Source organism: Centruroides sculpturatus, unplaced genomic scaffold (genome assembly GCF_000671375.1).
Source record: "Centruroides sculpturatus isolate CEXI.00-Female unplaced genomic scaffold, Cexi_2.0 scaffold633, whole genome shotgun sequence".
NCBI classification, from domain to species: domain Eukaryota; kingdom Metazoa; phylum Arthropoda; class Arachnida; order Scorpiones; family Buthidae; genus Centruroides; species Centruroides sculpturatus.
Window position 1 is genome coordinate 415,306 of NW_019384853.1, and position 10,773 is coordinate 426,078.

A 10,773-nucleotide genomic window follows, 5' to 3' on the forward strand; every position below is an offset into this window, starting at 1 on the left:
TTTTTTTTTCCAGCAGTTCTCAACTCGATTTTAATGTTGTCTAGGTAATTATATCATAACGGAAAGTATAAAAGTGGTTGGTAGACTCTAACTATTTGATCGGTCTTTTCCCCCATCTCAGGTATAACCCTTAAAAGAGGAGCTGTTATAAACCCCCGACATAATGAGAAGCAACAATATTCGAATAAAAAAAAATTTCTGATATTCCTGCAGACAATTCGAGTAGATATTCGCTCACAAAGTCACCTTCAGAAAATTTGTGTGATTTAAATCATAAGTAATCTTTTAATTCCTTTTCTGATTTCAATTGTCATATTTTTAGAAACTTTTAAAACGATTTTGTTATTGGGTAGCAATGCTGATTTTATATGTTTAAAAATTCCGAGAAATATTTCGGCAGAGGAATAACCTAATAGAAATAAAAAGTTTTACTCTACATCGATTTCCTTAACAACTTTTTTATTTTTTTGTATTAAAATTATAAACTAATCTTTGTAAAATCTAGGATTCGATGGATATTCCTTACTCACTCGTAGCAGTATTAAACTTGAACGCTGTTGTTTAAATGTAATACCTTTGTTTGGTAAATTTTAAAAATAAAGTAATAAATAAATTTTAAAATATTAAAATATTAAAGAAATATTAAAATATATACATAACATGAAAAGTACTGTACAATCATTAGCAATATTTTCAACACAGGAACTGCATTGAAGAAAACTAAACAGAAATTCAGTTCTCTTCACTGCAGTTTTTGCACATAGGTGTTACATGTGACAAACATAAAATTTTTTACATTTTTTACATTTATACTTCGTATATCGATTTTTTTTCCTTCCACATTCTGCACATCTTCCTCTCTTTTTCTGTTCTTCTACAGAAGTTTGAGATGTGCTGGGTGACGGACATATCCTTTCGGCGCTTTCTCTTATATCTTTTGGAAGGCAATGCATATGTTTTCTTCTTTCAATTTGTTCCAACATTAGTTCTATTGCTAACTGTTTTAAGAAATCTTTCCTGCTTATATCTTTTGTTGTGTTTTTATTACTGTGGTGTATAATGTGTGCATTAACACCTGCAATATTTAAAAAACAATAAAAAATTACCATTGTCCACCTTCTCGTGTTTCTTTGAACGTTATAATTTGCAGTTAATTGGTCTAACGTATCGACTCCTCCTTTTGTCAAATTATAAAAGGTAACTATTTCCGGTTTTTTACAATCACCTGTAGTATCATCAATAGTGTCGTTATGACGAAAAGAGGACAAAAGCAAGACATTCTTGTTTTTTTGGTACATAGGAGACTAAGGTTAAATCCTTATAAAATCCAAATAGGCTACTAAAGACTTTTCTACCTCTTACATGTGTAAATTGAAGAGGGAGTTCTCGTTTGTTTTTCCTTATTGTTCCTACCATTGTAATTCTGTCCCGTAACAAATCTGAGAATAAGCTATAACTGGTAAACCAATTATCCACTGTCAAATTCCTCTCTGATTTCGTTATAGGATTTATTAATTGTTTTACAACTTCATCTGGTGAATTCGAAATCGAATACGAGCCCTCTGGCTGTTTTCCGCAGTAGATTTCGAAATTATAAGTGTAATACATTCTTGCGTCTGCTAACACATAAATTTTAATGCCATATCTCTGAGGTTTCTTGGGCATATATTGTCGAAATCCGCATCGTCCCCATAAATCCTTCTAATTTCTCGTCTATTGTACAGTATTCAGATATAGAATAATTTTTCTGGCAAGATTTTACAAATATGTCCACCATATCCCTCACTGCAGCCAACTTGTCAGTTTTAATTCACTCTTTTTTTAAATTTTTATCGTTGATTCGTAAATTGTACAGTAAAAACTTAAATCTTTTTTCACTCATTACAATTCTAACAATTTCTAGGCCAGTTCCATCCATTGTCCACAATTCATTCGGATTGCAGCGATTTTGTTTTTTGCAACCTGCTAAGTATAAAATTCCGATAAGAGTTTTTATTTCAACTAAGTCGGTTAGATGTGCGTCTCTTTCTCTTCTGTAATTTGGTTGTACTTTTTTAATTTGTTCGTTTGTAAATTTTACTAACAATTCTAAAATATCATTTACTATAAATAAATTCCAACAATTCATAATGGATGTTGCTTTAGTGGCATCGCCTATTGGACCAGGAAGATGCGTTATTATGTCATGCTGCTTTGTTTTTCCTACTTGCGATGTTGGAAATTTATTCCAGTAGGTTTTAAAATCACGCCCTATATAAAACGTGCTCTCACCTTGTTGAGAAGTTAACTGTTGAATCTCTTCTTCTTCAGTACTACTGTCTTCCTCTCTTGTTTCGCATATATCCGATTCATTTTCCGATGATGAGTCGTCATATATATTCCTTTCTATATCTGTGTCTGACAGTAAAAATTGTGCATACTCCATATTGATGATAACGCAGTCTGAACACTTCTGCTGCTCTAACAAAAGTACAAATGAAAACGAGATTCGCTGAACTTTGTACAAATATATGTGGTAATTAGACACAACTGTTTTCTTTTAAACAAAGGAAACCGCTGCTCTATATCTAGAGCGAGGGAGAAGTTATTGTCATAATTTACACTATGTCTCAAATTACTTTGCCAGGAGAAGAGTCGATTGTGATTGTAAAGCGATGCGTCAAAGTGTATCAATATATATTTCTGCTTCAAACAGTGAATATTTGACACTTTTTATATATTTTTTTCTACACTTTATGCAATAATACACTATAATAAGCGATCAGTTAATTTTTTTTTTTTGCAATTACGCGACATCCGGAAGTAATAAGTTTCCCGGTTAATTTCTTAGCTGGAAGCTTTTGTTAAAAAATCTTCTTCTCTAAGTAAAGTCAAATAACATGCAAACTAGTAAAAATACGCTCTAAAATATAGAATATAGCAATTTTTTAACGTTTGTTTACATTCTGACTTTGATCACGTGGATTGGTTCTTCGCGGGAAAATCCAGTCCAGATGGCTCTGAAAACACTCTCATTCGTTGAAAGTTGATTTTGTCATAATATAAATCACCAATTAGAGCGTAATAGGCGTAGAAATAAAGATTTTATGCCAATTAACAGCAAGAACATCTTCCATACACTTACTATAGGTAGGTGGAGTTTCCCGGGAATATTTATTGCTAGATAGTTTTAAAAATATATTTACATGCCTAAATATTGTCGAATTGCCTAATTTTATGTCAAAAACGTTAAATTAGTTGTTTAGAGCTAAAAAACGATTTAAAAAGCGAACTTATTGTGATTGTTTACATTTTACTTCGAAGGTTGGAGGCAGAACTTTTCGCGGCAATTTTTCCTTTCACAAGTCTGTGATTAGTTACAGTAATGTCAACAAAGACAGAAGATACCCAATAAAACTTTAGAAGGAGTTTCCCTTTGATTGTTCTACCAACTGTTTGATTTACTGTAAATGGCAGAGGAGGGTAATTACCGAAATATTTATGGCCGAGGGGTGGTGACAAAACACGTATTGGCTTAAACAAAGTCAATCGACATACAAAAGAGCGAATCGAAGCTGCGATCGCTGAAAAACTAGAATATAATACAGATGCGCACAATGGTTGAGATCAACAATAGAGATTGTCGCTATCGCGTTTTTCTGGGGATTTTTTTTTCTGCAGAAGGGTCGCAGGGCTTCTGTGAGACGCCGGCATTTTTTTTTCCTGAGAAAAGTTGGCACGCGATAAGAAAATTATTTATTGCATTTTTTGCAGCTGAAAAAAATTGGAGAACTTGAATTTTTTGAAATTTTTTGAAAAATTTCGAAAAAAATGCCGCTGAAAAAACNTGTAACGTTGATGTTTACTATCAGGGTACATAAAAATTACCACAAATTAACAAGTGCTAATTGCATGAAGAGTAGAATCTGTACTTTCTAATTGGCCATTAGAGCCGAACTGCAAAAGAAATTTGCATATTTTCAAACATAAATGCAAGTTATTATTCCATCAAATATACAATGCTTTCTGATGGTTTACAGTTTTGATTTTTTCAGAAAATGTTCAGCATAAAAAAGTCGTTTGTATGGACATTTTTTTAAAGGCAGCACCAGTATTGTTACTTTATTGTAATTCTGTACAATCAGTGTAACAACGTTAAAGTAATAAAAATCTAAAAATATCCATAAAACAATTTTTATTTTTATAAAAATAATGGTTACTTTATATTAAATTCTTATACAAATTAATTATAATCTATACTATATCGGTCTTTATTTCAATATAATTCAGATTTTTTTTTTAAAAGTTGTATTTTCTACTTTTTATTAAATTTATATACTAATTAATACTAATTGATTTTATACCCCAAAGTATATCGAAAGTATACTACTTAAGAGCGTTAAAGTAACAAAATCCTAAAAATATCAGTAAGGGAATTTATATTTTTATAAAAATAATGGTAAGGAAGTATGCTTGAAACAAACAAAAACACCTGCAAAATTGGATTTTCTAAAACCATTTTAACAATTAAACTTTTTCATTACTTGCATAATTTTATAATTTGAAATGTTGTTACTTTGTTAAAATTGTAACTGTGTCCTACTTTTTTCCAAGCAGCTGTAACATTATCCATCCATATTCCATATTCGGTTAAATTTGCTCCTTCTTCTACAGTTTTCACTGCATTACTGTCTTTTTCTTGAAGAAGAAGAAAATCCTAAATTAAAATTCGAAAAATGTCAGCCTTTTCAATGAAAGTCTCCACACAGTTTTCAGATAGGCGATTAACTCTGCATATATAACAAAGCCTTGCGAGGCCGTTAAAGAATTTTAATTTGCAATATTTTTCAATAAGAAATGATGATATATTCGAAAGTTTTAAGAGTTTGTCTTACATATTTATAATCTTAAGTTGCAAGTCGAAGGTTTTCCTCCTTTTTATACTATTTGTCCAAATCTGTTGCCATTTTTCTATCATTTGACTTTTTAATGCCTCCTTTCCCCAGGACTGTGGAATTGTGTTAAACACTTTTTCATTACCAGTGGCAGCTTCTTTGGCCAGAAAATCGGTTCGTTCATTCCCATATATACCGACATGTGCTCTGACCCATTTAAAATAAAACTTCTCTATTAGACCATGTTCTCTGAGTTTTGTCTGTATACTAAAGACCTGCTGATGTTTACATTTACGGTTAGTAAGGGCCTGAAGAGCACTGCAACTATCTGTATTAATACAGACACCTTCTTTCCGTTCATGTTTTATACACCATTCAACAGCTTTGTCTATGGCCAATAACTCGGCTTGAAAATTGGAGCAATATGCTTCCAATGTAACTTTGTCACTATGAATTTCTTCATTATGCTCATNATATTTAATATACCAAATAATAATATACCAAATTTTTTAATAATTTTAGAGGATTGACCTTGACGACCTTCTCATTAGGGTGCTCTCTCAGAACAGGTTTGCTCTCACCGGCATGTTTTCATGCCGGCGCGTCTAAGAGGGTTAAATTAAGGGGATCATGTCATACATACTGTCTTTGAGATTGGTGATCGCTTTTTTAGCTAGCAAGTTTACCTGCTCATTGCCCTTGATACCAGAATGGCCCCTTATCCACTTAAGAACAATTAGGGTTCGAAGGGTATCTAAGGCACACAGAATATTTTTAATTATTGGAAGTTTGGTATTACCTTTACTAATTTGGTGTAATGCTACTCTGCTATCAGTGTTTATAATGATTTCACTTTCTTTAAGCTTCTCACTATTGTTGGTGACAAATTCAATGGCTTTCCAAATGGCAAGAGATTCGGCTTGATTGTTCGAACAATAATTCGCCAGCCTAAAATATTTCTGGTAGGTGGACCTTCCCGTTGTCGTGTGAATTACAATAGCACCCCCCATACCATCGTCCGTGCGGGAACCGTCCGTATAAATATTGATACTGTTGCTTGTTTGATTGTAGTTGTCGAGGGAGATTTCATAGTTTTTATTCCTTGCGGGATGTAGGTTTAATGGTGTCGTGATATCAAGCCCCTTTTTCATGATAAGGGTTGACAGATTAGGAATGACATCTCCTACCACAAAAGGAGCTACCTTTTTGTCGTAGTCTTCTTTAGTGATTTTCTTTTCAGCTAGCTTCCTCATATTATAAGAAATATACCTTTCTGCTATAAGTAGGTCCACCGGCATCAGGTTTGCTATCGCCAGGAGCCCGTCAGTCGGGACTGTCCTATATGCCCTTGCCACATAGATGGCCGCTAGCCTCTGAATTGATAACAATTTACGCTTAATATGAGCGTTTGACACCCTGTATCCCCAAACTTCACAACCGTAGGTGATAATCTGTTGGGTTACCGCCACATAGGTGGCCCTCCTGGCCCTGTAGCTCAGACCCCATTTATTACAGGCAATAGAGGCCATGGCACAAGAGACCTTCGTTGCTTTGTCATAGATACTGTATATGTGCTCCTTCCATAGCAACGTCTGGTCCAGGATCAGCCCAAGGTATCTAATTGCCCTTGTGTGGGATATCCGCTGATCCATGATCTTGACTGAGGGGGGTTTTTGTAATGGGTTACCTCTGGGGAAGAGCATGCAGCTGCTTTTCTTATAGGAAAAATCGGGGTTCCGCCGAACGGATAGGACGTGACCAACATCGCTCCTGCTATCGATCGACGCATCGCCGTTATTATTGATCAATCTGTGGATTATATGGTATTATTTTATTTAGCTAACGGTAAGCTATCGAATAATACTAGTTTTATTCGGATCGGAATAGCGGTTCGGAAGTTACGCGACTTGGATATTTCCGCTTTTCCGACCACTTTTTACGGGCGTTTTCCGGACCTAGCGGTTAATCATATACATCATTTTACTCGGCTCGGAAAGTTCTTTTATCCGCCGTTTACGGTTTTTTTTGCTACGGCTTTTCGTTCGTGAGATATCACGACCGTTAGTTGTTCGTTTTCGGGCCGTCGTGCGGGTTGATCGGGCTATCGATTATTTCTATACTTAGATAGTTCGATTAACGTTGTTAAAGCTACCTTCTGTGAAATTTTGGTGATCGTGGGTAAATTATTTAAGGATTTACGGGCTTTTTTAAACTAGACGAAAACAAAGAAGTCAGAGGTCATTGTTATCAACACGTGGCCGGGTCATCATCATAGTCGACCCTATTTCGGTGGCTTCTTTCGGCTTTTTCTCGGGTCGTTTTTGTCGCTCGGACGTGTACCGTATATCATTCGGCACGATAATTTTTACCCTTTTTTGTGAAGTTGATCCTTTTACCAAATTTATTAATTTTTGGAAAAATTTTTCTGGGCTTCATACGTTATAATTTATCGTTTAGCAGCTGGTAAAGGCCCTTTCGGTGTGCATTATTATTAATTTAGTCAGTAGAATAACAATTTAATAATTTTAATTATAATTGTGTATAATGAGTGATCCAAAAGAGGACTACGACTCCTCTGATACGGAGTGTGAAGAAACATCCACGTCTATGGTCATCACCAACGATGGGTTTTCTACAACTCTGGAAGCGGTGCTATTAGCGGAAGCTAATGAACATCTTCAAAGGATCATGGAACTGCTCCCGCAACCGAGCAAATTATATCCCTCGGTTCCAGAGAAGAGGGAAGTTAAGGAGAGAGCCGCGGCTATGTTCGCCACGATTAATAAGCTTTATGGAAGCATAGTCGAACTAAGGAATGCAAAGGAAAACACGGTAGTACAACAACCACGTTGCCAATGCGACCAGAACCAAATAAGGATAACACCACTTTATTCTGATATGGTTAAGACTAATATTTCACAAAGCAACACAACAAAAACGATCTCCAAGTCAATAAATAAGAAAATTAAAAACGAAGGGTGTAGCAGTAGCTACGCTGTCATAGTCTATCCTAATGGCACTGATGGAGAAAAAGTAAATATGGGGGAAGTCAAGCAGAGTATCTTCAAAGACGTGAAGCCGGATAAACTTAAGATCAAAGTCACTGCCATTAAACCGGTGAAGGGTGACGGGTGGTGCTTCCATACTAGCAGTAAGAGGGATGCCACAGTACTAGAACAAGCTATACAAGACCTCCCGCAAATCCAACCTATAATTAAGACAAAGATCTCTGAAGGCAGACGGCCGCGGGTTATTTTACTAAATGTCCCGCAATCCGTGGAAGAGGATGACATAATAAAAACTGTATACGAGCAAAACGAATCCCTTCACGGGATAACTAAAATGGACTTCATGACATCCACCAGAATTAGCACTTCACTTAAAAAAGGCAATACAAAAGAAAACTGCCGTCACGTAANTAATTAATCAATGTCATAATATTCATTTTTATATTAATTTTAATTTTCGCAAAAACGCAAAAAACTTTCCCAGATCGACTAGCTAGTGCACATGTAAACAGAAACGTCATACAAAATAAAACAAGAGAGAATAGAGAGAAACCACATTTTGTTGCCATATTATGGCAATGGAATGTGGTTTCATGTGGATATATACCATATTATGCTATATAATGAGACAATACAACAAGTGCTGTTTTACAACTAGTAAAAATTGAGTAGCAAGTGAATTACTCTCTCTTCAAAGCCAGTTTGCCATCAAAATTTCAAAGTGCTGCAGAACTGTTTTTACTAATGCTTCTGATACTAGCGGAGCTCCTTCCTTTGCCACTATATATTGTAGAAAAGGTTCTAACCTAATAGATCAAAACTAAAAACGTATAGGCTCAACAACGGTCTCTACTCTTATCTACGTCTCTTCATACGCTACCACATTGCAATTACCCTACTATCTCTGATCATCATCCTGTAAACAAAGTTATTTGGTGTCATCCGCTTCCTCCATGGATAATCACGCAGACATTAAAATCTACACGGATGGGTCCAAAAGCTCCCTTCTTGTCGGCTCGAGTATCTGTATCTTCCTCCAAACTGACATATTTTGCCAAAAATATGTTAGAAGGTAGAGATACCTTCTACACATCTCCATCTATCAAGCTGAAGAAGATGCCAACTACCAAGCTGTTCAGTGGGCCACTTCACTACCAAACGAAACTCAGTCTATCAGCAATTACAGTAATTCTCAGTCTGTCTTAAAAGTTCTATTAAATCCCAATTGCAATAGCAATAAAATCGCATATATCCAACACCATATTACAAATCATTTAAATAAGATAACTTCTATATTTGTTCCTGGCCATACTGGCATACTAGAAAATGAAAAAACCGACTTTGAGGCTAAGTCGTTTGCAAATAACACTGATTTGGAGTACACTCACGTAGCAGCCTTATAAATTATATTCAAGACAACGCTATACAAAAGTGAAATCAGTAAAAGTAATCGAGCAGTAAAGCTGGTGGAATGACAATAATTTATTTTCCTAGTGTTGAATGTAGGTTCTCATCACCACTTAGATATTTAAGGTTTGCTACTGTTCAACTACTTACTGAGCGTGGTAAGTTTAGAAGCTACCTGGCGATGTATAACAGGGCAAAAACTGCTTCTTGGTTTTGCTCTACAGAGAACATGCACACCGTCGACCATAAGATCTATCATTGTCCAATTTACGATAAAGATAAACTTATTCTAAAATTAGAAATTATACGCTTGGTTTCGGGTGTCTATGTCTACTCAATAAGCTTGTTCAGAAACCACTGTTTCATGCTGTTTACAATTATGTTCATAAAATATGGAAGAAAAGACTATTTCTAATTTCTAATTTCTAGTTTTACATTTTAGTTTTTACTAAAAGCCGAATACTAATTCTATGTATACTTTATATCGTGTATTTTGGTTCATGCATTCTTAGTGTTATACACCCATAGGAGTGGTGCACTTATTCTAGTAAAAATCAAGAGAGAGAAACCACCACATGGCCTTTCTCCCATGAAGAAAGTGTGTAGAGCGTGAATCTGCTAGCGTTATTACTATAAAACGTCACACTAGACAACGAGCATTCTTAATAGAAACCGCCAAATTGAAGCCAAATTCAAAACGCCACCACTCAACGAGATAAAAAAATAAAAATAAGAATATTACGTAAGACGTGATCTATTACCTCCCTCTACCCCTGAGTAAGAAATGTAAAAAATCCTTGACCCCACCCACTCCAAAATACTTTAGGTAATTTATGGATGGCCCGTTAAACAGAAAAGATTCATTATATAAATATTTTCCGTTTTGGTTGAATCATTTTATTTATTTCGGTGTTTCACAAGTTTTACTGTATTTATATGTAATTACTAAACTTACTCTCTGATTTTCTCTATTAACGCAGCATACGGCAATTCCCAGGTGTACATCTTAATTAATCTCATATCAGCAATCATCTCGTTTAACAGGTTTAATCTTTTGTCTCCCAATATAGCTGCTTGTAATCTATCATTATTAAATAATAATTCGAACATACATATGCTTTGTTGTAAAAATATATAAAATTAAATAGTAAAGACTTATCAAATATTTAAGAATAACCCATTAATTAATTATACCGGAGACTTTTATTGCAATTTCTGTATTTAGTGTATTTAAAGTTTGTAGAATTTATGCAATTCTTATAGTTAAAATACAGTTTTATTGATTTTAATTACGAGGAATTATTTTTTTATTGATATAGCAATACGTATTATTTTAATTCTCTTTCATTTTCAATTTATCTTTGTTGAATGATAATTTCTTTTAAAATAATGAACTCTGACAATATCAGCTACGTAATTACACAGTTTGTAATGTTGACCAATCAAATTTGGTCTAAAAAAATTATATATATATATATAAATTA